The following is a 26,125-nucleotide window of genomic DNA, read 5'->3' as shown; positions in this document are numbered from 1 at the left end:
AAAGATAGGGGTGTTCCACGGGGAGGTGGAAGATTCTATGTGGCCAGCATTAAGTTGCTCCTGCACAAGTTGCTGAGCCGCAGCCAATTTTTCTTTGGTTAGGGGCCACTGCCCAACCCAGACAGGTTTATCATCAAGCCAAGTTATTTTATCTGCCGGGGGTGCAGGAGAGGCAGTGACCTCTACTGAAAATTTTGAGCAGGGGGCGAAAAACCTAATCCAGCCCTATCTAATTTTTGCGAAAGGGTAATGGGTTGAGTGATACCTTGTAAATGTTTGCCCAGGCCTTTGGAGGGTGTGTAGCCCTGTTGTAACATTTGCTGTAATACAATAGGATTTTTACACTTTATAACATAAACACCCATTTGTTCCATAATGTCCCGACCCCAAAGATTAATGGGTAAGTCGGGAATAATGTAAGGACGGACGAGACCTGTGTCACCATCCTCATCCTGCCAAACTAGTTTGTTGGCACTGACAAGAACTCTTTTGAAGGAGCCAGCTATACCTGAAACATTGTCAAAGGTGGAAGCAGTGGGCCAGTCAGGAGGCCAATCTAGGGGAGAAAAGCACATGGTGTCTGCACCAGTATCTAGGAGGCCTGTGAATTGTTTACCTGAGATGGTAAGGGTTAAAGGCGGTCGAATGCGGCACATGGCGCGCACCCAAAAAATGTCAGAGGAGCCGGGGGAGGTAGACCCGCGACTGTGGGAGAGGGCGGGAAACTGCACATTCATAGGGAGAGGTAAGGCCTGAGCAATGCGCTGGCCAGGAATAATTTGAACTGGGTGGTAGGGGGCGACAGCCAATAGCATAATTTCTCCAGTGTAGTCATTGTCCACCAGAGAGGGTTGTACTATGAGGCCTTTCACTGTGGCAGAGGCTCTGCCAATAATCATAAAAAAGGTGTTTGGAGGTGGGGGTCCAAAAATACCTGTTGGAATAATCTGAACACCGTCCTCAGGGGTTAATAACTTTGGGGCTGCTGCACTGAGATCGAGGCCGGCACTCCCTGGGGAGGCCCTGACAAGGGAGGTTGCTGGGGGGGGCAACATACCGTTTGGCACCAGCGGTTGGACCTCGGGAGCTGAAGTCTGAGAGAGTGCCGCAAACTGGGGCTGCTGTGAGAAGGCTGGCTGCGGTGGATTGTGCCGGCTGGTCCCCGTGGCCAGCTGGAATGCAATGTGTTTCCCTGCACCTGTGGTAGTGGTGGTAGTGGGTTCTCTTCTAAATCAATCACTGAGCGGCAGGTTGAAACCCAATGCCTGCCGCGGCGGCAGCGGGGACAAAGAGAAGGGCGGGGATTAGTGTTACCTGCTTGTAACACCGGGGTCTGCTGCTGAGGACAACGGGAGGCGAAATGGCCGGGAACACCACATTGAAAGCAGGTTTTTCCTTTGTTCTGGCCTGGAAAGGCAACAAGGGCTTTGGCGATCTTATGAACAAAGGGGTCTGCCTCGCGGCAGAGATTTATCATATCATGCAAGGATTTTCCTTTCAGGTTGTTCCTAAGTATACTTTTACAGGTATCATTAGCATTCTCAAAGGCTAGTTGTTTCACCAGAGTACTATCAGCGTCTGTGGCGGTGACGCCCAGGACACGCTCCACAGCCTCTGAAAGGCAGGCAATAAAAGAATTGTATGGTTCGTCTGGGCCCTGCACTATCTGAGAGAGTGGGGCAGTAGAGGTACCAGCCTGGGGAAGGGACTTCCAAGCTCGTAGGGCAGCGAGAGCCGTGTTTGCAAGCAAGCTTCTAGGGAGTTTACACTGTTCTTTGAGAACGTGATATGGGGGTATTCCTGCTATGCGGGCATAAAGGTCATCATTTTCTGCAGCAATACCCTGACATCTTAATAGGAAATCAGCTTCCCACGAAACATAAACATCATTTTTCAAAGCAGTTCTAACAATATCTCACCACTCGGCTGGCAGAACAGCGCCGCCGCCACCGATGGATTCAAGGCAAGACAAGGTATATGGAGCATGTAGGCCATAGGAGGTGACTGCAGTAAAAAGTTCTTTGAGGTCTTTTCTGTCGAGGGCCTTGTATTGCCGCAGTTGCCGGCTGATAGGGACTTCAGGAATGTCAGGGGGTTCTGCTTGACCGGGACTATGGTCTAGGGAGCCATTGTCGGGCTGGGCTGGGTGTTGGGGGGCTCTGGCAGCTGGAATTGGAGCTGCTGAAGTGGCAGCAGCAGCAGCTGCGGCTGCTTCTTGCCTGGCCTGTGCCCTCGTGCGGGGTCTGCCGAGGGGTAAAGAGGGGAGTTCACCCTCCTCCTCCCAGTCCTCCCCGTCTGGGCCATGGACGGGGAACAAAAAATGTGGAGATGATGGATCTGTAGCTTGAAGCTGGGCAATTTGCTGTCTGAGCTGTCGAATCTCTATCAATAAAGGATTATCGGGTTCTGGAAGAGGCATTTTTATGGGCGCGGGCAAATCATACAGGGGAGGCTGTGAGGGGAGAGAGGTTGCATTCCCATGGTAGGGATCAGTTTTATCCTGCAACTCAGTTTCTTCCTCCGAGTCCTACTTTTCCTCAGGGGGCTCTGAGGCTGCTGCTCGCAGAGAGGGATAAAGAGTTTTTTGCATAAGAGAAGAAGGCTCCTGGGGGGGGGAGAAAGGGAATCAATATGCAAAAATGAGCTGGAGCGGGAACTGGGGTGAGAGCGTTGTTTGGAGACGTGCTCCAAATGCTCCTGGGCATCTTTCACAATTTGCAAGCTCTTAGGGTCAAAAGCAGATTTTACTATGATGCTTTTGAGGAGATCCCAATATTGTTGTATAATCTCTTTCTCGGACTCACTGCCATGTGTGTTAAAATGATTAGTGAGTTCTGCCCCGACTAGATCCCAAGTACTGGAAACTATTTTTGGGCAAGTAATAGCAAACCAAGGACAAATTTTATTAACAAACATTAAAAATTTCAACAAATCTTTCTCTTCAATTACTATATTTCTACTTCTAAGTACTTCTTGTATACCTTTAATAAATTTTGCTCCTTTGCTCAGGCTGGTCCCCATTTTTACTCTGGGACTGTAATGGGGTGGCGGTTTTTCACCTAGGCATTAGACTACTAAATTACGTTGCTTTAATTTACTTTACCTGACGTAATTTAGCTCCGGGACTCCTCGCACTCTGCCACCCGGTCGTATTCTGTAACTCGAGCCCCACGTTGGGCGCCACCTGCAACCTCCCGTGGGAGACCCCCGACCCGCGGGGGTGTGGAAATGAAGGTTGCTAGTTATTAGTGGGTTCACTCGAGCAGAACCGACCTGTAAAGAAGAACTAGAGAAATTAGTAAGAGAAGCCTTCAAGACAACGCATGCTGTTCAAAAAGGGAAGTTTATTGTTGGGGGATCAGCTTTTAAGGGCTGAGATACGTCAGAAGGTGTTACAAGTTTTCTACCAATCACAGTTACAAGCATTCATTAGCATAAACTGGGACAGGTAATAGGGAGGGGCAAAGAGGTAGACCTGAGCACGTTTTTCTAGAAGGCATAAGATTCAGACAGAGTTCTATAAATTATACTCAACAAGTATAAATAGAACCTCAGCTGTAATCTTAACGTTTTGCTAATACAAAGGCAGGTTGCTCTATATTTTTCTTTCTGGCTGGATATATTGGGCTGCTCTGAATTACTTTATTTGTCTATTTTCTTTGTTCTCAAGGCATGGGCGCCTTTGGTCACGTGGGTGACCAGATTAGGAGTTACTGAGGTGTCTTTATGTTCTAGGTTTATCAGCTAGGCTCCCCACATCCTGCTGTATGGAATTGTTATGTATCTCAGCTTCCACAGCACCAAGTCTATTCTCAGCTTCTGATACCCTGTCCCAGAGCTTATCCATTTTGTCATTCACTTCGTTTACTGACTTTTTCAGGCCTGTTAGTTGACATGTTATTTCAATTTGGAGTTTTGTGATTTCTGTCTTCATATTTTCTTGGTTCTTATTAGTGTTCTGTTCAACTCTATCCATGGTTTCTTTGAGTTCTTTGAACATCTTCCATATTGCTAGTCTAAAGTCCTTATCTGAGAGGTTGATTAGTTAGTTGGTCATTATCTGGTCATCAGAATTGTCATCTTCATTCTCTATTGTACCCGCCTCCGCTTCTGCCCTTTACTGGGAGAGATTTCCGGCCAGCAGCTTTCTCTCAACCAGGACAGAAGGCAGATAGGCAGATACAAATTATTCGCAAGTGTTAAGCTCTTTTGTGAACACCTAGAAAATTAAACTGCAGAAGTTAATAAAGTGCTCAAGGTGCGTTCCAGTCAAGAGGTTTATTTAGGGAGAGAGAAGGGCTTTTATGCCCTGCTTCAGTGGGAGGAGCAGCAACATAGGATTGAAACTTAAACCAATCAGATTTGTACAGGTACAACGATTTTAACCAATGGGAGCATAAACACATTTTGATGGCGGGAAGGATAAAGAGGAACCTGGCAGGATGGGGGGAGGGGAAGCAAATCCTTAGACAAATAGTTAATAGATTTTTCTTTTGTGCAAGCAATAAGGATTACAGTTTAAACCTTACAAAAACCTATCTATAATTACTTTTTTGAGAGCAGTTACAAAAACAGGTACCATGGAAAGGTTGAGGAATCTGGTTTGAGCCAGATTCTGTGTGCTGGGCTAAATTTATTTGCAGAGTTTCTTTTTGGCTCGGGGCTAAGCAAACTTTTATGGCTGAATCAGGCGGTGGAAAATTTTATTCAGAGTTCCATTAAACATGTGGGTGCTCGATCGCTCACACTCTATGTCTGATGCTGGCCTGCATTGTTTCCCCATTGTCACACTTGTATTGTGGGTTTTTCTACGTGTTGTGGTGGTATTCATTGGCTATATGATGTAGGCTGCACACTCCTCTGGCTCCGCCCTTTCTGGATGGGCTGACTTGCCTCTAAGGGAGGGGAGTCCTCCGTGGATGAAGCCTCACAGTGGATCAAATCTTAGGCTCGAGCATGGAACAGAGAAGACAGTCCGGAGAGAAATGCTTGCTTCTGTGATATAGCACAGTTCTTAGTGTGATTTTTTCTTCTTGTTGCGATGGTGTTCTTTTCTTAGAAGGAGCACACGGCCGCGTAGCGAAGCGGAGCGGCCGTGCTTTGCTGGAGCCTCTTTTGCCCCACTTCCAAGAGTTTCACGCAAGAGGACAGTAGACAGACATTTACAGTAGCACTCACAGTTGGGCCCCACTGGGCGGGTGTAGATTCGTGGCTTTTCCCCGCCTGATGTCCCAAACAGGGGATCCGGCTTCTGCAACAGTCTGCTGGTTTTTATATTCTGAAGTCCCGCCCTGGAAATGGCCTCCGGGAGAGCAAGTTTCTGGAGCCTCTTTTGCCCCACCCCAAGAGTTTCACGCAAGAGGACAGTAGACAGACATTTACAGTAGCACTCACAGTTGGGCCCCACTGGGCGGGTGTAGATTCGTGGCTTTTCCCCGCCTGATGTCCCAAACAGGGGATCCGGCTTCTGCAACAGTCTGCTGGTTTTTATATTCTGAAGTCCCGCCCTGGAAATGGCCTCCGGGAGAGCAAGTTTCTGGAGCCTCTTTTGCCCCACCCCCAAGAGTTTCACGCAAGAGGACAGTAGACAGACATTTACAGGTAGCACTCACTGTTGGGCCCCACTGGGCGGGCGTAGATTCGTGGCTTTTCCCCGCCTGATGTCCCAAACAGGGGATATGGCTTCTGCAACAGTCTGCCGGTTTTTATGTTCTGAAGTCCCGCCCTGGAAAAAAAATCTATTTTGTTGAATTTCAATAGTGTTTTAGATAATATCCTGCTTCTATTCTGGGCTCTAATCTAAGATACACCATACATACAGTCTGCTTTTTTCTGAGTAGAATTAGCATGGCTTGTCATTGCCTATTCTTCTACTTTTTATGTTTTTCATCCACACCCAGTGATATGACTGATCTGTACTCAGTAATTACTCTTGATGATGTATGGGGGTTCATATGGGATTCCAGTGATTGAACTTGGTTTGGCCTCATTCAACTCAAGTGTCATACTCATTGTAGTATTGCTCTGGCCCAGTACATTTTTTTAATTTAAAGCAGGATTCTTATAAATCATGCATAGTTTGGTTTTGGGAATTAAAAATGATCTGATGCTCTGAATTTAAATTGTGGGATTTTTAGGCCATTCATATTTAATATATGCAATACTTAAACTTATATAGTTAACCAACAACCTGTGCTATTATATCTGTATATTTCTTGGTTTAAACCAATTATTATCTTTAAGTAATTTCAAAATAAGGAAGGAGTAATTATATATTTTTCCATGTTCAAAACTCTTTATTTCTTGGGCCCGGAGAGATAGCAAGTGGTGTTTGCCTTGCAAGCAGCCGATCCAGAACCAAAGGTGTTTGGTTCGAATCCCGGTGTCCCATATGGTCCCCCGTGCCTGCCAGGAGCTATTTCTGAGAAGACAGCCAGGAGTAACCCTTGAGCACCGCCGGGTGTGGTCCAAAAACCAAAAAAAAATCTCTTTATTTCTTTACTTCCATTATAATCCTGCTTCAAGGAAATCTTTTTTCATCAGCTTTAAGCAGGTCCATTAGTGATGTAATTTCCGAACATATTACTACTTTTTTACTAGTCTGAAAAGTCTTTATTTCACTTTTGTTATAAAAGTTATGTTTTGTTATGAAAGTTATTTCAACTTTGTATAAAAGTTATTTTCAGGGCCCGGAGAGATAGCACAGTGGCGTTTGCCTTGCAAGCAGCCGATCCAGGACCAAAGGTGGTTGGTTCGAATCCCGGTGTCCCATATGGTCCCCCGTGCCTGCCAGGAACTATTTCTGAGCAGACAGCCAGGAGTAACCCCTGAGCACCGCCGGGTGTGGCCCAAAAACCAAAAAAAAATCTCTTTATTTCTTTACTTCCATTATAATCCTGCTTCAAGGAAATCTTTTTTCATCAGCTTTAAGCAGGTCCATTAGTGATGTAATTTCCAAACATATTACTACTTTTTTACTAGTCTGAAAAGTCTTTATTTCACTTTTGTTATAAAAGTTATGTTTTGTTATGAAAGTTATTTCAACTTTGTATAAAAGTTATTTTCAGGGCCCGGAGAGATAGCACAGTGGCGTTTGCCTTGCAAGCAGCCGATCCAGGACCAAAGGTGGTTGGTTCGAATCCCGGTGTCCTATATGGTCCCCGGTGCCTGCCAGGAGCTATTTCTGAGCAGACAGCCAGGAGTAACCCCTGAGCACCGCCGGGTGTGGCCCAAAAAACAAAAAAAAATCTCTTTATTTCTTTACTTCCATTATAATCCTGCTTCAAGGAAATCTTTTTTCATCAGCTTTAAGCAGGTCCATTAGTGATGTAATTTCCGAACATATTACTACTTTTTTACTAGTCTGAAAAGTCTTTATTTCACTTTTGTTATAAAAGTTATGTTTTGTTATGAAAGTTATTTCAACTTTGTATAAAAGTTATTTTCAGGGCCCGGAGAGATAGCACAGTGGCGTTTGCCTTGCAAGCAGCCGATCCAGGACCAAAGGTGGTTGGTTCGAATCCCGGTGTCCTATATGGTCCCCGGTGCCTGCCAGGAGCTATTTCTGAGCAGACAGCCAGGAGTAACCCCTGAGCACCGCCGGGTGTGGCCCAAAAACCAAAAAAAAAAAAGTTATTTTCAGTGGGTGAATAATTCCATATTGGCAGGAATTTCTTTTTCCAGTACTGAGGACATTTGTGGCAGGGAGTATGCACTGGGAAGGGATAGGCATTGGACATTGTGTAGCTGAAAGTCAGTCATGAGCAACTTTGTAACTGTGAATCTCATGGTGATTAAATTGAAAGATTTATTAAATTAAAAGTTGATGTGCCACTATCATATTGCTTTAATTGTTTTCCCCCCTCTGTTTGTAAGGTGATCCTTCCCCCTTTGCTACTGTTAAGATTTCTGGTTTTTTTTTTTCATTTTTGTGGGGTCAAGTGAGAGAATTGCTACCACCTTAGATCTCAGGCCCATTCCCAGCTCAATGCTCAGAGGATGCTCCCTATGGTGTTAAGGTTACCATGTCATACTGATGATTTAACTCAGGAATTCTGAATGTAAATCATATGTTCCAGCCTGCTGAACTATCTACCTGACTCCTCAATTTTGATCAGTTTGCAAATAAAACGGCATAATGTAGTTTTTATCATGATCCTTTTCTTAGGATAGTAGAAATTTTTTGATCATAGAATACATAGTTTTCATCAAATTTGGAGCTGAGTCTGGTAGCAAGCAATAGCCCACATTGAGGGTGGGGAGAAAGAGGGCCACATGTACTGCATCAGCAGGAGTGATGGGGCGAGAGATGAGGGGCTGGTAGGTTGTTCTTTCACTTTCGGAGTTAGTGGCAGCTTACTAGGGCAGGTAGACTGTCTCAGTTTCCAAGGAATTAAGAACTGAGGGTGAAGAGGGATAAATAGGGAGAAAAAGCATATCAGGATTGTGTGGGTGAGGGGATAGAAAGATTTCTGAATGGGGGGCAGGGAGGAGGAGGGATAATATATAACAGGGGCTATATACAATATAGACACGAATTGTTTATGATATAGATTAGACAAACATAGAGGAGTCTACTGCAAACACACTCCCACATAGACAGACATTAGAGATCTATTCTTAGGTTGTGTTTGGAGTCCTGACCCTTATTGGGTGGGCCAGAGCACTTAAAATTAATTGAATTTAGAAAAAACAAAAAGATGAAAAATAGATTAAAAGAAAGAAGAAAAGAAAAAAAATGAAAATAAGGTAAATAAATAAATTGGGCCAGCACATTGGAGAGAAAATGTTTTCTAATTGCTAGGGACTTTATCAATGGCAGGGGTGAACTTTGCTAAATTTTAGGATAAACATAATTTTTTAAAATTTATTTAATTTTATTTTTTCTCTTACAGATTTGTGTTTTATTTATTTTTATATAAATCTTTAAGCACCATCATTAAATTCATGTTTGTAGTTGGGTTTCAGTCATAAACAGAATACCCCCCTTCACCAGTGCAACATTCCCACCACCAATGCCCCTTCCCTCACCTCTCCCTGTATCATGACAGACATTCTACTCTCTCATTCTTTAACATTGTCGTACTAGTTGTTAGTGTAGTTATTTCCCTAACAGCATTCACCACTCTTTTTGGTGCCTTATTACAGTAATGTCTTTAATTTTTCTTGAAACATATAGATGAGTGATACTATTCTGTGTCTATCTCTCTCCCTCTGACTTATTTTACTCAGCATAATAGATTTCATGTACATCCATGTATAGGAAAATTTCATGGCTTCATCTTTCCTGATGGTTGCATAATATTCCATTGTGTATATGTACCATAGTTTCTTTAAGCCATTCATCTGCTGAAGGGCATGTTGGTTGTTTCCAGAGTCTGGCTATTGTAAATAGCACTGCAATGAATATCGGAAGGAATTTTTGAATTGTATTTTTGTGTTTCTAGGGTATATCCCTAGGAGTGAAATAGCTGGATCAAATGGGAGCTCAATTTCCAGTTTTTTGAGGAATATCCGTATTGTTTTCCATAAAGGCTGGACTAGATGGCATTCACACCAGCAGTGAATAAAAGTTCCTTTCTCCCCACATCCCTGCCAGCACTGATTATTCTTGTTCTTTGTGATGTGTGCCAGTCTCTGTGGTGTGGGATGATACATAATTATAGTTTTGATTTGTATCAGTGATATGGAGCATTTTTAATGTGCCTTTTGATTTTTGTGTTTCTTCTTTGAAGAAATGTCTGTTCATTTCTTCTTCCCATTTTCTTTCTTTCTTTTTCTTTGTTTGTTTTTGGGGTCACACCCGTTTGATGCTCCATTACTCCTGTCTAAGCACTCAGAAATTGCCCCTGGCTTGGGGGGACCATATGGGATGCCAGGGGATCGAACCGTGGTCCTTCCTTGGCTAGCACTTACAAGGCTTACCTTACCTCTAGCGCCACCTCGCCGGCCCCTTCCCATTTTCTGATGGGGTTATATTTTTTTCTTATTAAGTTCTGTCAGCACCTTGTATATTTTTTATATTAGTTCCTTGTCTGATGGGTATTGTGTGAATAGTTTCTCCCATTCTGTGGGCAGCTTTTGTATCTTAGGCACTATTTCCTTTGAGGTGCAGACGCTTCTCAGCTTAATATATTCCCATCTGTTTATCTCTGCTTCCACTTGTTTGGAGAGTGCTGTTTCCTCCTTGAAGTTGCCTTTAGTCTCAGTGTCATATAGTGATTTACTTACATGTTGTTCTATGTACCTTATAGTTTCAGATCTGATATCAAGGTCTTTAATCCATTGGTATTTGATCTTTGCGTATAGTTAGATGGGGGTCTGCGTTCGCTTTTTTGCAAGTGGCTAACCAGTTGTGCCAATACCACTTGTTGAAGAGGCTTTCCTTGCTCCATTTTGGATGTCTTGTCCCTTTATCAAAGATTAGTTGATTGTACTGTCTGGGGAACATTCTCTGAATACTCAAGTTTGTTCCACTGATCTGAGGATATGTCTTTATTCCAATACCATGTTGTTTTAATGACTATTGCTTTGTAGTACTGTTTAAAATTGGGGAAAGTAATGCCTCCCATATTTTTCCCAAGTATTGCTTTAGCTATTTGTGGATGTTTATTGTTCCAAATGAATTTCAGATTGTTTGATCTACTTCTTTGAAAAAATATCATGGGTATCTTTAGAGGGATCACATTAAATCTGTACAATGCTTTGGAGTGTGTTGTCATTTTAATGATATTAATCCTGCCAATCCATGAGCAGGGTATGTCTCTCCATTTCCTTGTGTCCTCTCTTATTTCTTGATGCAGGCTTTTGTAGTTTTCTTTGTCTAGGTCCTTCACCTCTTTTTTTTGGTTTTGGGTCACACCCAGCAGCGCTCAGGGGTTACTCTTGGCTCTATGCTCAGAACTCTTCCCTGGCAGGCACGGGGGGTGGGAGTATTGGATGCTGGGATTCAAACCACCATTCTTCTGCATGAAAGGCAAACGCCTTACCTTCATGCTATCTGTCCAGCCCCAGTCCTTCACCTCTTTAGTTAAGTTTATCCCAAGTTATTTGAGTTTTTGTGACACTTATGTGAATGAGATTGTTTTTCTAATGTCCATTTCTTCTTTATCATTGTTGGTGTATAAGAAGGCCATTGACTTTTACGTGTTAATTTTGTAGCCTGCCACTTTGCTATATGAATCTATTGGATAAACATAATTTTCATATATAGAGTGCTAAACAATATGATAGTGAGTAATATTAGAGGGGTCTACCCTATGTAGTATCACCCCTTGTGTATTGTGCATCAAGGTTCCCTTTTTAAAAGTAAACTGACAGCGTGGGCATTATGCTATAATGGTAATATAATTTGAATTGAAGGATAAAGAAGAGAAATAAAATGATAAAATAAATAATAAATAAAAGAAAGAAAAAATAGGAAAAATGTAAAAAAAGAGAAGGGATAATAGTAATTTGCAAAAACATACTCAATGTGTGATACATGCAGCATAAGTTTCTGGTGTGCAGTTGCTTGGTCTAGTGGTCTCCATGGTCATAAGCTTTAGTTGATAGTAGAAGACATAATCATGGAGAATTTTATCAAGCCATTGTCATAACAAGCACTTTATATGTAGTCTAATATGTTAGAGCACTGAATTGCGAAGTTAGTGTGTCCAACCTATATCGCCAAGATATTCTGTGAACAAAGGAGATGAAGAGTTATTTTATACATAATAAAATTAAGGCACTAAAATGTTCTGATAGTAAGCACTGTAGCAGGAGTCCCCAGCATCCAATCATTCTGCACCTGATTCTGTGGATAAAAATATTAGTACATCATTATATGCCTTTGTAGTGAGAGGATGATTGAAAACCTATTCGGTCTAAACAGCTATTTCTTCTGTTATAGGTTTCTTTGTAATATAAAAGAGAGTTTTGATTGATTTGATCTCATCTCTCTATACCCTGGCACCTATGGTTTTCGAAGTATCTACAATTTATTTAGACTGTTGTGTTTCTTCATGGAGTTATTCTAAATATCACATATAAGTGATATTCTGAATTTATCCTTATTCAGGTTTCATCCATGTTGCTGCGAATTTCATGAAAATAATATTTCATATTGTTATGTAGTATTCCATTGTGTATATGTACCATATCATCATGATCCATTCATCTGTTCTTGGATATCTAGGTTGATTTCAAGTCTTGTCTAGTGTACTGAGTGCTGCAATGAATAGTGGTGTGCATACATACTTTTGGATTAATGTCTTTTGGTCCTGGGGATACCCAAGGGAGGGATTACTGGGTCATATGACAGCTCAATTTTGAGTTTACGGAGATCCCTCCATACTGTTTTCCATAGGGGTTGGTTCAGGCAGCATTGCTACCAACAGTGGTTGAGAGTTCCTTTCTTATCACATCCCCGACAGCAGATTGATGCATTTTTGGGGAGTTTTTGAGCCACACTCAGTGATGCTCAGGGGATACTCTTGGCTATGCGCTCAGAAATAACTCTTAGCTTGGGGGACCATATGGATGCTAGGAGATTGAACTGTGGTCAAACCTAGGTCAGCTGTGTGCAAGGCAAACACTACTAGGCCTCTTTCTTCCATTTCTCTTTTCAAGTCTAGTATATTCTTGTTGGGTTTCAGTCTGGCTGACCTACCCATTGTTGACAAAGCCGTCTTGAAGTCCGCCACAATTATGTGTTGTTATTGATATTATTTTTCAGATTTGTCAACAATTGTACTACATATTTGGTGGCCCCTCATTCGGTGTATATATGTTTAGGAGAGTTATTTCTTCCTGCTCTACATATCCCCTTGATTAATATAAAAAGTCCATCTTTATCCCTTACAACCTTCCTGAGTATAAAGTTAGCATTATCTGATATTAGTATGGCCACTCCAGCTTTTTTATGGGTGTTGTTTGCTTGAATAATTTTTCTCCAGCCTTTTATTTTGAGTTAGTGTTTGTTCTGACTATTTAGGTGCAGTTCTTGTAGGCAGCAGAAGGTTGGATTGAGTTTTTTGATCCATTTAGCCACTTTGTGTCTCTTAACTGGTGCATTTAGTCCATTGACGTTGAGAGAAAGAATTGTCCTGGGATTTAATGCCATCTTTATATTGAAATTTGGTGTGTGTCTTTTGGTTAGTCTTGTCTTAAATTAGGTCTTTAAGTTTTTCTCTTAAGACTGGTTTTGAGTCTGTAAAGTTTCTGAGCATTTTTTTCTGTGGGAGCATGTATTCTTCCATCAAACAAAAAGTGAGTTTTGCTGGGTACAGTATTCTTGGCGAAGCATTAATTTCATTCAGTCTTCTCACAATATCCCACCACTGCTTTCTGGCCTTGAGTGTTTCTGGTGATAGGTCTGCTGTAAATCTCAAGGATGCTCCCTTGAATGTAATTTCCCTTTTTGATCTTGCTTTTTTCAGAATTTTGTCTCTGTCTGTGGGATTCGTTATTGTGACTCAGATGTGTCTTGGGGTATTTTTTCTGGAGTCTCTTTTGGTTGGTACTCTTCGAGCATGCAGGATTTGATCACATATATTCTTTAGCTCTGGATGTTTCTCTTTAATGATGTTCTTGACCATTAATTCTTCCTGGAAATTTTCTTCCTGGGTCTCTGGGACTCCAATGATTCTTAAGTTGTTTCTGTTGAGCTTATCATAGACTTCTATTTTCATCTGTTCCCAATCTTTGACTAATTTTTCCTTTGTCTGATCATTTGCTTTAAGTTTTTTTCCAATCTCTCCTACTGTATGGAATTGTTATTTATCTCATCTTCCACAGCACCAAGTCTATTCTCAGCTTCTGATACCCTGTCCCAGAGTTTATCCATTTTGTCATTCACTTCGTTTACTGACTTTTGCAGGCCTGTTATTTGACATGTTATTTCAGTTTGGAGTTTTGTGATTTCTGTCTTCATATTTTCTTGGTTCTTATTAGTGTTCTGTTCAACTCCATCCATGGTTTCTTTGAGTTCGTTGAGCATCTTCCATTTTGCTAGTCTAAAGTCCTTATCTGAGAGGTTGATTAGTTGGTTGGTCATTATCTGGTCATCAGAATTGTCCTCTTCATTCTCTATGTCTGATGCTGGCCTGCGTTGTTTCCCCATTGTCACACTTGTATTGTGGGTTTTTCTACGTGTTGTGGTTGTATTCATTGGCTAAATGATGAAGGCAGCCACACTCCTCTGGCTCCGCCCTTTCTGGATGGGTCAACTTGCCTCCTAGGGAGGGGAGTCTTCCGTGGATGAAGCCTCACACAAGATCAAATCATAGGCCCGAGCACACAGCAGAGAAGACAGTCCGGAGAGAAATGCTGGACTTCAGTGATTCAGCACAGTTCTTAGTGTGATTTTTTCTTTTTGTTGCGATGGTGTTCTTTTCTTAGAAAGAGTGAACAGCTGCATAGCGAAACATCGCTAAGTGCTCTTCTGGAGCCTCTTTTCGGCCCGCTCCCAATAGGTTCAAGCAACAGGACAGTAAACAGACACACAGCAGCACTCACAATTTTTCACAGTCGGGCCCCACTGGGCAGGCGTAGTTTCGTGGATTTTCCCAGCCTGACGTCACGAACAGGAGACCTGGCTTCTGCAAAGTACTGCTTATAGCCGGTTTTCACGTTATGGAGCAGTTCCTTGGCTTTCCCGCCCTAGAATTGGCCTCTGAGAGAGCGAGTTTTCTGGAACCTCTTTTCGGCCCACTCCCAAGAGGTTCACACAACAGGACAGATACAGATACACAGAGGCAGCCTCATTGTTGTCGATTTGTATTTTGCTAATGATGAGTGATGATGAACATTTGTCTATAGGCCTTCTATTGTTCTTCCTCAGAGAAGTGTCTATTTATTTCTTCACCCATGTTTTGATTTTTTTTTTTTTTAGGTTTTGTCTTGCTAACCTTTCTGAGTGTTTTGTATATCATAGATTCCAAAACTTTATCTGATGTTTTGAGTGCAAATTTTTTCCCATTCCTTTAGCTGTCTACTAGTTTTTTTTTAATATGGAACACTTCACGAATTTGCATGTCAACCTTGCGCAGGGGCCATGCTTATCCTCTCTGTATTTTTCCAACTTTAGTATATGTGCTGCCAAAGCGAGCACAGCTGTCTACTAGTTTTAACCCATGTTTTTTTTGCCATACAAAAACTTTTTAGTTTGATGTAGTGCCATTTATTTAGGTTTGATGCTAGTATAACTCTTGCCATTGGCATTCTACCATCAGACTTTATTTATTTAAATAATAATTAGTTAATAATTATTAACAATTAATAAATAATTTAAACAAATCATTTAAATAAATAAATAAAATATTTATTTAAAGAAGAAAGAAAATATGTCACATTATTGACATAACTGATTACAATACATTTGTTTCAGGATGAAGAAAGTAAAGTTATTAAGAAATAGAACTATAGGGGCCGGTGAGATGGTGCTAGAGGTAAGATGTCTGATTTGCAAGTGCTAGCTAAGGAAGGACCGTGGTTCCATCCCCTGGTGTCCCATATGGTCCCCCCAAGCTAGAGGCAATTTATGAGCTCTTAGTCAGGAGTAACCCCTGAGCATCAAATGGGTGTGGCCCAAAAAAACAAAAAAAAAAAGAGAAAGAAATAGAACTATAGTAGAAAATTAAAAAAATCAGAAAAAAAGAACTAGAGTAGAGAACTAAAAAATGGAAAAAGAAGGGGAGAGAGTTCATTAGCAACTATATTTGTGAAAATTGTTGTATCACCAATAAAGTCATTAATGCAATAGTCAACGGTTTAGTATGCTCCCAATTTTTTTCTCCAGAGATGGGAAATACACTAAAAAAAGATGAGTGTGACAATTGTCGTTTGCATAGGCACAGCAAAATATGGAAGAAATTGTAAATAAACACCTTGGCCTAAAAAATAGGGAGATCTTACCCTCTAAGCACTTTGGTATAAGACCAACTCAAGGACTCAGGCATACTCAATTTCCAACCCCCTCATTCTCGGTGGTCAGCTCTTCATTCTCATAGTTGTTGTTGTCAGGTTTCTGTAGTTATAGATCCTGGTTTCTGTACACAGGTCCTGTGTTGACGACCAGGTGGTGTGTAGTATACTAGTATATATAATGTAGTATATAGTATACTAATATACTACTAGTATATTGAATGGAACCTGAGGATAGGGGAAATTGCTGCTGCATGAGAAGATATTCGATAATGGTTATGCCTATTAAAAGGTGTATCTAAAAGAAATATTCAAAGATAATTTATATGACCACTTTAACTCTTTTGAAATAGACAGGGAAGGGGTAAGATACTGGGCGCAGCTTCTGGTTTGGTTTTGTGCAGTTTAGGGAAGATGGCTCCCAATAATCCCATAACAGGAAATGTCCTTAAGTGGGGGATTTCTCAGGAACCAAATCTGGTAGCAAGCAAAAGTCCACAGTACAGGAAGTAAAGACATGGGTCACCAAGAGAAAATCAGTAGCAGCAGACTGTTGGTTTCTTCTCATGCTGAGAATCTGTCTTTTCACTTTGGGGGCTGGTTGGCTGGGCTGGGGAGAATGTTCTGCTTTTTGAGGAGTTACAGACTGAGTAAAAAGTAGGTTAAATGTGGAGAAATAACATGAAAGGCTTGAAAAGGGTTTGTAAGGTGTTAACCAAAAAAGGGGGGAGGAAGGGTTATCTATGATAGAGGGGACGACACTATACTATGTAGACATTATATTTATTAGGGATGGAAATTAGACTATTCATGATATGGTGTACACAAATACTCATGTGCCTACATCAGCAGCCAGATAGATTCGTGGATTATGTTTCAAAAGCTTTCTCAGGTGATATGGGACAGGAGACTTGAAGAGAAGAAGGAAAAAAAGGGGGAAAAATGTCGAATTGGTAAGTCTGCTGTAAAGGTTTTCCTCCTGCCCCCCCCCCTTTTCCTTTTAGGCTGATCATGTTTGGTATGGGAAAACTAGATTGAAGAAAGGCTTAGCTTAGTTTGTGTGTGTAGCATTCTTTTTTTTGTTTGTTTTTTTGGGCCACATCCAGTGGTGCTCAGGGATTACTCCTGGCTGTCTGCTCAGAAATAGCTACTGGCAGGCACGGGGGACCATATGGAACACCGGGATTCGAACCAACCACCTTTGGTCCTGGATCGGCTGCTTGCAAGGCAAACACTGCTGTGCTATCTCTCCAGGCTCCTTTTTTGTTTTGCTTTTTTGGACCACACCAGTTTGATGCTCAGGGGTTACTCCTGGCTAAGCGCTCAGAAATCGCCCCTGGCTTGAGGGGACTACATGGGATACCGGGGGATTGAACCGTGGTCTGTTCCATGGCTAGCGCTTGCAAGGCAGACACCTTACCTCTAGCGCCACCTCACCGGCCGTGTGTAGCATTCTTAAGAGCAACCATGGACTTCAAGTTAAAATAACCAAATGACATGGTAATGAGTACTATCTGAGGAGACTATACAATGAAATTGATATTACATCTATTACAGATGCACATTAGACAGCCATTAGTATGGTAAACATGTGTACTCATTTAATCTATCAATGGGTTATAGTTAAAAAGCAGGCCCAGGTGAGATGGGACATAAAATAAAAAAGGGAGAGAGAGAGAAAGAAGTAATGGTTAAAGCCAGGAAAGGTTTTCCTTTTTCTGGTTCAATCCTGTTTGGTGAGGGTAGACTTGACTTTACTGGGAAAAGGCTACCTGTAATAGATTGTATATAGAGCATTCTAGAAAATATGTGATATGGTAATGAGCTCTGCATAGAAAGTATATACCATGTGGGTCATGTGCATTGCGATTTCTTTCTTAAAGGCACAATTATGAGCATTATGATATCATGGTAGACTAAGAAGAGTTGTAGCATGCCAGTGTGTTTTGGGAGTAAAGGGCTGAGGAGGAGGAGAGAAAATCTCTTTCATGAGGCCTGTGAAGGCCCCGGGGCTGGGGTCCTGGCAGCATATCTTCCAGCCTAGCAGAGGCCATGTGGCTCCCAGATGACAATGGATTCAACTGGTAGTGACCCTGGGAACCAGGGCCTAGGCTTGGCTTAGTCTACCTGAGTTCCCTGGACCCGCCCGGTGGGCAGAGTTATTGACTAGCATTCCCGTTCCCAACCCTCATTTCGGACCCACCTTTCTGCTCCTGAGCTGCAGTGGTCTGAGTTCCCTATCTGCCAGTGAAAGCCCTGGGGCTGAAGTCCTGGCAGCAGGCAAAGACATTTTTTTATAAGTCTTGTAGTGTTCTGCCTATATTTTCTTCAATAAACTTTATAGTTTTGGGTCTGATTTCAAGGTCTATGTCTTAGCAATGGAATTCAAAGAATCACTAGCCAAGGAAATTAAGAAATAAGTAGAGTAACAATTCAACCAACTCAAAGAAGAACACTATCAGAAGATGAAAGAGTCCATACAAATGGAACTAAGGGAACTAAAAACCAAACTCACAGTAGCAGAATTACATACAAAGAGAATCACAAAGGTGAAATTGAAGACAAAGTGTAAGCCAGCAACAATAAAGAAGTCAATAAAGAAACAAGAGATAAAATATTGGAAGAAAATGTAAAATACTTAATGAACAAAGACAAAAGAAATAATCTACAACTTATAGGAATACCAGAAGGGGACAATTAAAAGGAAAGGGGAAGAACAAGTAGTAAGGAAAATAATAGCAGAGAATTTTCCCTCTCTCTGGAAAGAGGTACCTGTACAAATCCAAAAGGCAAAATGAGTTCTGAATAAAATAGATTCAAATACATCAACATCAAGGCATATAGTAATCAAACTATAAAAAAGAGAGAAAAATTATTTAAAGCAATAAGAGAGAAAAAATAACCTCAAGTACAAAGGAAGAAACATAAGAATCAAACCAGATCTCCTATTTGAAACATTTCAGGCAAGAAGACAGTGGAATGACATATTTAAACTACTTAATGAAAGAAACTTCCAACTTAGAGTCCACTACCTAGCAAAACATTCATTTACATGAGAGGACTAAAAATATTCTCAGACAAAAAAGGAAATCACAATAATATTTGCATAACCAAACTAAATTTAAATGAACTATTCAGAAGTCAATTACAGCAAAAGCAGCAATTAGGGGAAACTCATAGCAATACAGGCCTACGTTATGAAGCAGGGAAATGACAAAATCAATAGCTTAAGGCAGGGGTCCTCAAACTTTTTAAACAGGGGGCCAGTTCACTGTCCTTCAGACTGTTGGAGGGCCAGATTATAGTAAAAACAAAAATTATGAACAAATTTCTATGCACACTGCATATATCTTATTTAGAAGTGAAGAAACAAAATGGGAATAAATACAATATGTGGCCCGCAGGCCGTAGTTTGAGGACCATTGGCTTAAGGGATACCTTAAGTGTCTGGAAAAGCAGCAGCAAAGAAACCCAAACATAGGTAGAAGACAAGAAATAATAAAAACCAGAGCAAAAGTAAACAACATAGAAACAAACAAACAAACAAAACAATGCAAAAAATCAATGAGACCAGGAGCTGGTTTTTGAAAGAATAAACAAGATAGACAAAGTACTGGCAATACTCACAAAGAAAAAAAGGAAAACACCCAAATAAATAGTATTCCGAATGAAAGGGGAAAGATTGTAACACCTGTAGAAATCCAAGACATCTTGAGGGATTATTATGAACAACTGTACTCAGTTAAGTTAGAGAACCCATAAAAAGAGGTTGGAGCGATAGCACAGTGGTAGGGCATATGCCATATGGTCCCTGCACCTGCCAGGAGCAATTTCTGATTGCAGAATTAAGACTAATCGCTGAGCATTTCCAGGTGTGACCCAAAAACGAAAAAAAGGAGGGGACCCAGAAGATTGACAGATTCCTGGAAAAATATCATCTTCAAGACTTAATGGGGAAGTAAAAAGCCTAAACAAGCTGATCACATCTAAGGAAATTAAGAAACTCCTCAAGAATAAAAGTCAAGGACCAGATGGTTTTACAGGTGAATTCTATCAAACATTCAGAGAAGATTTACTACAATCAATCTTCAAGCTCTTTCAAAATATTGAAAAGACAGGAATCCTTCAGGCTGACTGATTTTTTATTTTTCTTCTTTCCTAATGTAGGCCTTATTGCTATGAGTTTCTCCCTAACTACTGCTTTTGCTGTGTCGCATTAATTTTGGCAATATTTTTTCTTCATCATCATTAGTCTCAAGGAATCTCTTAATTTTGTCCTTGATTTTCTCTTTGATCCATCTATGGTTGAGCAGCATGTTATTTAGTCTCTAGGTGTTAAATTTTCTTCACATCTTCTTTTTACAATTAATGTTGATCTCTGTGGCATTGTGATCTGATAGGTTCTTATTCTTATTCTTATATTTGTGAATTTATGTAAGGTAGACTTGTGTCCTAAAATGTGGTCTTTCCTAGAGATGGTTCCATTGTGACTTAAGAAGAATCTATATTTGGCTTTCTGTGGATGAAATACCCCGTATAGATCCAGTAGTCCTAGTTCTAGTTTCTCGTTTAGAGGTCTTATATCTTTGCTAGTGTTCTGCCTAGTGAATATGTCTAGTGATGGTAATGGTGTGCTGTAATCTCCCACTACAATCACATTTTGGTTCATATGTTTCTCTATGTTTGTGAGTATAAGCCTTATGTATTTTACAGAATCTACATTTGGTGCAGAAATATTGATCTGAGTTAGTATATTTCTTGGGCTATTGTTCCCCTGGTCAATAAGTAGCGGTCATCTTTGTCTCTAAGTAGTTTCTTGAGGTTGAATGCAATTTGGTCAGATATACTTATGTCTGTACCAGCTTTTTTTGTTAGCTTATGTAACTGTTTTCTATTATTTTATTTTGAGCCTGTTGTTTATCCTGAACTTTTAAATGTGTTTCCTGCAGGCAGCAGATGGCTGATTTTTGTTTCCTGATTCAACCCGCTACTTTGTGCCTTTTGATGGGAAATGTTAGTCCATAGACATTTTAGGAAACTATTGACAAAGGGGCTGTTGTATCGTTATATTACATAGGATTTTTGCTGTTACAATTGGGTATTTGTTTTATATAATTGACCTTTGAGTAGTTTATTTATAGTTGGTTTTGATAGCACAAATATTGCTGGTTTAGTTTTAGTATGAGAATGTTTTTAACCCTCCCTCCCATGTATGTGAGCATTTTCTTGGTAGTAGACTCTAGGTTTAAAGTTTCTTTTATTTGGTAGTTTGAATATGTCATTCCACTCTTTTCTTGCCTGGATTGTTTCAAATGGAAAACCTGGTTTGATCATTATGTTCTTTCCTTTATACATACAGATTTTGTTCCTCATTACTTCTTTAAAGAGTCCATCTCTTTCTCTTTATTTTTGCACTTGAATTACTATATGTCTTGTCATTCTGATAGGGTCTATGTTTGGAACTCTTTTTGCCTCTTAGCAGCCTCTTTACAGAGAGTGGGATATTTCTCTGTTATAATATCCCTCATGACTTGTTCTTCCTCTTTTACATTTTCCTCCCCTTCTAGTATTCCTACAATTCTGTGATTATTTCTCTTGTCTTTTTTCATTAAGTACCTTCTATTGTTTTTTCTCTCCTTTCTTTTTGACTTCTTTATCAGTGCTTGCTGTTGATTTGCTTTCGTTTGTCTATGTAATTCTCTACCTATGTAATTCTGCTACTATGGCTTGCTAATGTATTTTTTAATTTTCATTAATCCTATTTGTATGGATTCTCTCATCTTCTAAAATGGTTCTTTGAGTTGGCAGAATTGTTCATTTATAGATTATTTAATTTTGTAAGCTAGTGACTTCTTGATTTCTGTTGCTAAAACATTAACTGTTTGGCTGGAAGATAGCATAGCGGCAGGGCATTTGCCTTGTACGCGTCCAATCCAGGACTGAGAGTGGTTTGATTCCCAGCATTCCCTATGGTCCTCTGAGCCTGCCAGCTGTGATTTTTGAGCATAGAGCTAGGAGTAACTCCAGAGCATCACTGGGTATGAGCCAAAAACCCAAATAAACAAACAAAAAACCATTAAATATTGATTTTAGGTCCTCATTTAAAATCCTCAGGCATTTTGTTGGACTTGAAAATTTTCCAGGATTTCTTTTTCTATCCCCAAATGCACTTGGATTTCTTAGTTTCCTCATTATTCTTTGCATGTGGTGATTTGGAATGCTGGAGTTTCAGGGTATTTAAAAAAGTGATCTATTGAACTTGTTATACAAATATTGGCTAGAGGTATGATAAATATTTTCTTAGAGGTTATTTTCCTAAAGAAGTGAGGTTATCTAAATATGATTAAAAATAGCAAAGTAATTCATTAGTTTGTTCAACTGGGTTTCAAGCTATATTTTTTCTAGAAGAAAAAAGTACTAGGTCAAATCTGCCTGGGAATATATGATATAAATTGAAATGTCTTCTCGAAGACACACTAGTGTCTATGCAGTCTGAGAAGTGGAGAGTTATTGGGAGGGACAGGATGGTTCTTTTCTCTGCCTATGCATAGACCTGAAATGGGGTTTGGGGCAGCAGAGGGATCAGGGCAAGCAGCATAATGTGGAAGAGGCTGGGGGAAGACTTGCAGGCAACACCAGCTGTGTTTGATGGGAGGAACCAAAAGGTCCCTGTTTTCACGACACACCGACCTGAAATGAGGTGCAGGATGGCAGACAGATCAGGACTGGTAGCAGAATGTGGAATGTAGAAGGAGGATGGGCAAAGATTCTGCAGACAGCATCAGCCATGTGTAATAGGAGGGTTGGAGGGTCCCTCTTCTTGCACGCACATAAACCTGAGAACAAGCAGGGATGTTTGAAGGATCAGGGATGGCAGCATGATGCAAAAACAGGCTGGGTGAAGACGCTGTATCTAGTCCTACAGTCCAGCACCAGCCAGCCATAAAAGCGGGTCTGACCCTTTAATACTTATTGTGATTGGCTGGCTAAGTCTATAAAACACACCCTCTGGGGAAGACTGGGGGGTGGATAGTTGTTGGTAGTTAGAAGAGACAGTTGAAGGAGTAATCAGAACAAACTGGTTCTACCCCTGACTGTGGCTTTTCTCCCTGATTTGGACAGACATTTGCTATGTTTAGCAGTATCCTTTTACTTTATATCATACACCAGTACTTTTATCTGGCCCTCAATCTGACCTTACCCTTGTACCAAACCCATTTCTCTCTCCCTCTTTCTCTTTCTACTGGCCTAGAGGTTTGCCATAGCCCTCTGACTTCTCTAATAAAATAAATGGAGATATTTATCAATCTTGCCTGCAAGACCACCATGAATACCAGCATCATGGGACCATATCTGGCAGCTTGGTTCAGACAGCTGCAGGCAGCACAAGCCAGTTTCATGGGAGGAAGCATGCTGTGGTATGACACTGCAGACTGCAACAGCCATATTTGCTGGGAGGGACCAAATGGTCCCTCTCTCTGCACACACACAAAAGTGAGAAGTGATGGACCGCAGGGGGATCAGGGTCAGCTTTAGGACATAGTCTTATGCTGCAGGAAGATGCAGGCAGCACTGGCTACATTTAGTGGGATAGAGCAGACACAAAAACCTGAGAGGCAGCGAGTGATGGCAGGGAGATACAGGCTAGTAGTGGGATGTAAAAGAAGGCTGGTGTATGATGATGCAGGCAGCACGGGCCATTTTGATGGGAGGATTAGGAAGGTCCCTTTCTCTGCATACACACAAACCTGAAATACAGCGAGGAATGGCAGTGTGATCAGGGTCATCATTGGGACACAGAAGCAGACTGGGGAAGACACTACAGGCAGCACTGGACAAATTTGATGGGAGTGACATGAGGGTCCCCCTCTCACCACACACACAAACCTGAGATGCTGCAAGGGATGGCAGTAGAATCAGACTGGTGTTGAAATGTGGAATCTGGCTGTGAGAATACACTGTAGGCAGCAGCAGCAGTCATGTTTGATGGGAGAGACTGGCAGGTCCCACTCTCTGCACACACACATGAAGTGGCATTCAGTAATAGACAGCAGAGGGATCAGGGTTAGGGGTGGGATGTAGAAACAGGTTGGGGAATGATGCTGTGGACAACACCAGTCAGTTTGATGGGAGGGAATGGTGGGTCCTTCTCTGCACAAACAGAAAACTGAGATGCAACAAAAGATGGCAGGGGGATCAAAGTTAGCAGTGCAAAACTGAAGCAGGCTGCAGGAAAAATGCTGCAGGCTGCAGGCAGCAGGGGTGCTTTAGATGGGAGGTTGCAGAAGCAGGCTGGGGGAAGATGTTGTGGGCTGCACCAGACAGTTTGATAGGAGGGATTGATGGGTTCCACTCTATGCACACACACAAACCTGAGATGCAGCAATGGATGGCAGGGGGGTCAGGGTCAGTAGTGGGACATGAAAGCAGGCTGGGGGAAGACACTGCCACAGCATTGGCTGGGTTTGATGGGAGGTTGTGGAGTCTCTCTCTCTCTCTCTCTCTCTCTCTGAATATGCAAAAACCTGAGATATAGAGAGGAATCAGAACTGATGTTAATGTGGAAGAAAGCTGGGGAATGATGCTGCATGCAACACTGGTCAGTATGAGGAGAAGGACTGGAGGCTCTTTCTAAACAAAAACCTGAGATGCATCAAGGGATGGAAGGGATATCAGTGTCAGCATTGGGGCATTGAAGCAGGCTGGAGAAGATGCTGCAGGCAGCACCATCCACATTTTATGGGAGTGACAGGAGGGTCTCTCCCTTTGCGCGCACGCACACACACAAATGAGAAGAAACAAGGAACAGCAGGGGATTCAGAGTCAGCGATGGGACACAGAAGATGGCTGAGGGAATATGTTGCAAGCAGCACTGGTCAGTTTGATATGAGGGACTAGAGGATCCCTCTCTGCATAACATTCACTTAAATGCAACAAATGATGTCATGGGGATCAGTCATTGGTGGTACATGGAAGCAGGCTGGGGAAGATCTGTAGGCAGCACCACCCTATTTGGTAGGAGATACTATAGGGTTCTTTTCTCTGCACAAACGTGACTCTGAGATGCATAGGGACATCAAGAAATCAGGGTTGGCATTGGGAAATGGAAGCAGGCAGGGAAAACTGCAAGCAGCACAGATCATGCTTCATGGAGGGGCCTGGAGGGCCCCTCTCACTGAACACACACTAGCCTGAGATGCAGTGAGGGATGGAGGTGTATCAGGGCTGGTGATGGGATGGGGAAGCATGCTGGAGGAAGACGGTGGTTGTACCACTGGTGATGTTTAATGGGAGGGACCAGAAGGACCCTCTCTCTGCACATATACAAACATGAGATAAATCAAGGGACAGCATGCAGATCACTGTCTTTATTAGGACAAGGAAGGAGGCTGGGAGAAGATGCTGCAGACAGTACCAGTAGGGTAAAGATGCTTAAGGCAGCACTGGCTAGTTGGATGGGAATGATAGGAGGGTCCCTTTCTCTGCACACACACAAATCTGAGATGCTGTGAGGGATGACAGTGAAATCAGAACTGACATTGAAATGCAGAATTTATTTGGGGGAAGATATTGTAGGCAGTAGCAGCTGCATTTGATGGGAGACATAGGAATGCCCCACTCTGCAAAAACAGAAAACTGAGATGCCGCGATGGATGTCAGGGAAAATTCTGGGTTGGCCATGCAAAACCGAAACATGCTGTGGGGGGGCGGGATACTGCAGGAAGCACAGGCTGCATTAGAAGGGAGATTGCAGAAGCAGCCTGGGAGAATATACTGCAGGTAGCACTGATTATGTTTGATGGGAAGACCAGGGGGTACCTCGCTCTGCACACACACATACCTGAGATGCAGAAGGAATCAGATTCGATGTTGGAACATGAAAAAAGCTGGAGGATGACACTGCATGCAGCACCAGTCAGTTTGATACGAAGGATCAGAGAGTCTCTCTATACATACAAACCTGAGATACTGTGAGGGATGGCAGGGGATGAGGGTCATCAGAAGGACGTGGAAGCAGGCAGTGAGAAGATGCAACAGACAGCACCCACAATGTTTAATGGAAAAGACTGGAAGTTCTCTTGCACAAATTAAACCTGAGAACAAGCAAAGGACTTTTGGGAGATCAGGACTGGCAGCAGGACACAAAGGCAGGCTGGGGAAAGATGCTGCAGGCAACAAGGGTCAGTTTGATGAGAGGGTCAGGAGGTGTCCTCTCTGCACA

The 26,125-nt window shown here is 41.8% G+C and overlaps 2 protein-coding genes and 1 non-coding gene across 3 annotated transcripts in view; 2 read left to right on the top strand and 1 right to left on the bottom strand.

The window, feature by feature from the left end:
• LOC125999262 (spindlin-2-like) overlaps nucleotides 1-26,125 on the top strand; it is a 182,604-nt gene that overhangs the window by 22,934 nt on the left and 133,545 nt on the right. The window lies entirely within an intron of this gene.
• Nucleotides 1-26,125, top strand: part of ZC4H2 (zinc finger C4H2-type containing) — a 105,914-nt gene that overhangs the window by 22,957 nt on the left and 56,832 nt on the right. The gene's annotated exons all lie outside the window — the stretch shown is intronic.
• Nucleotides 14,985-15,091, bottom strand: LOC126000283 (U6 spliceosomal RNA). Its single transcript, XR_007492635.1, has one exon. It is a non-coding gene; the product is annotated as a U6 spliceosomal RNA (small nuclear RNA).

Source organism: Suncus etruscus, chromosome X, assembly GCF_024139225.1.
Source record: "Suncus etruscus isolate mSunEtr1 chromosome X, mSunEtr1.pri.cur, whole genome shotgun sequence".
Taxonomy (NCBI): Eukaryota; Metazoa; Chordata; class Mammalia; order Eulipotyphla; family Soricidae; genus Suncus; species Suncus etruscus.
This window is presented reverse-complemented; position numbering and strand designations above follow the sequence as displayed.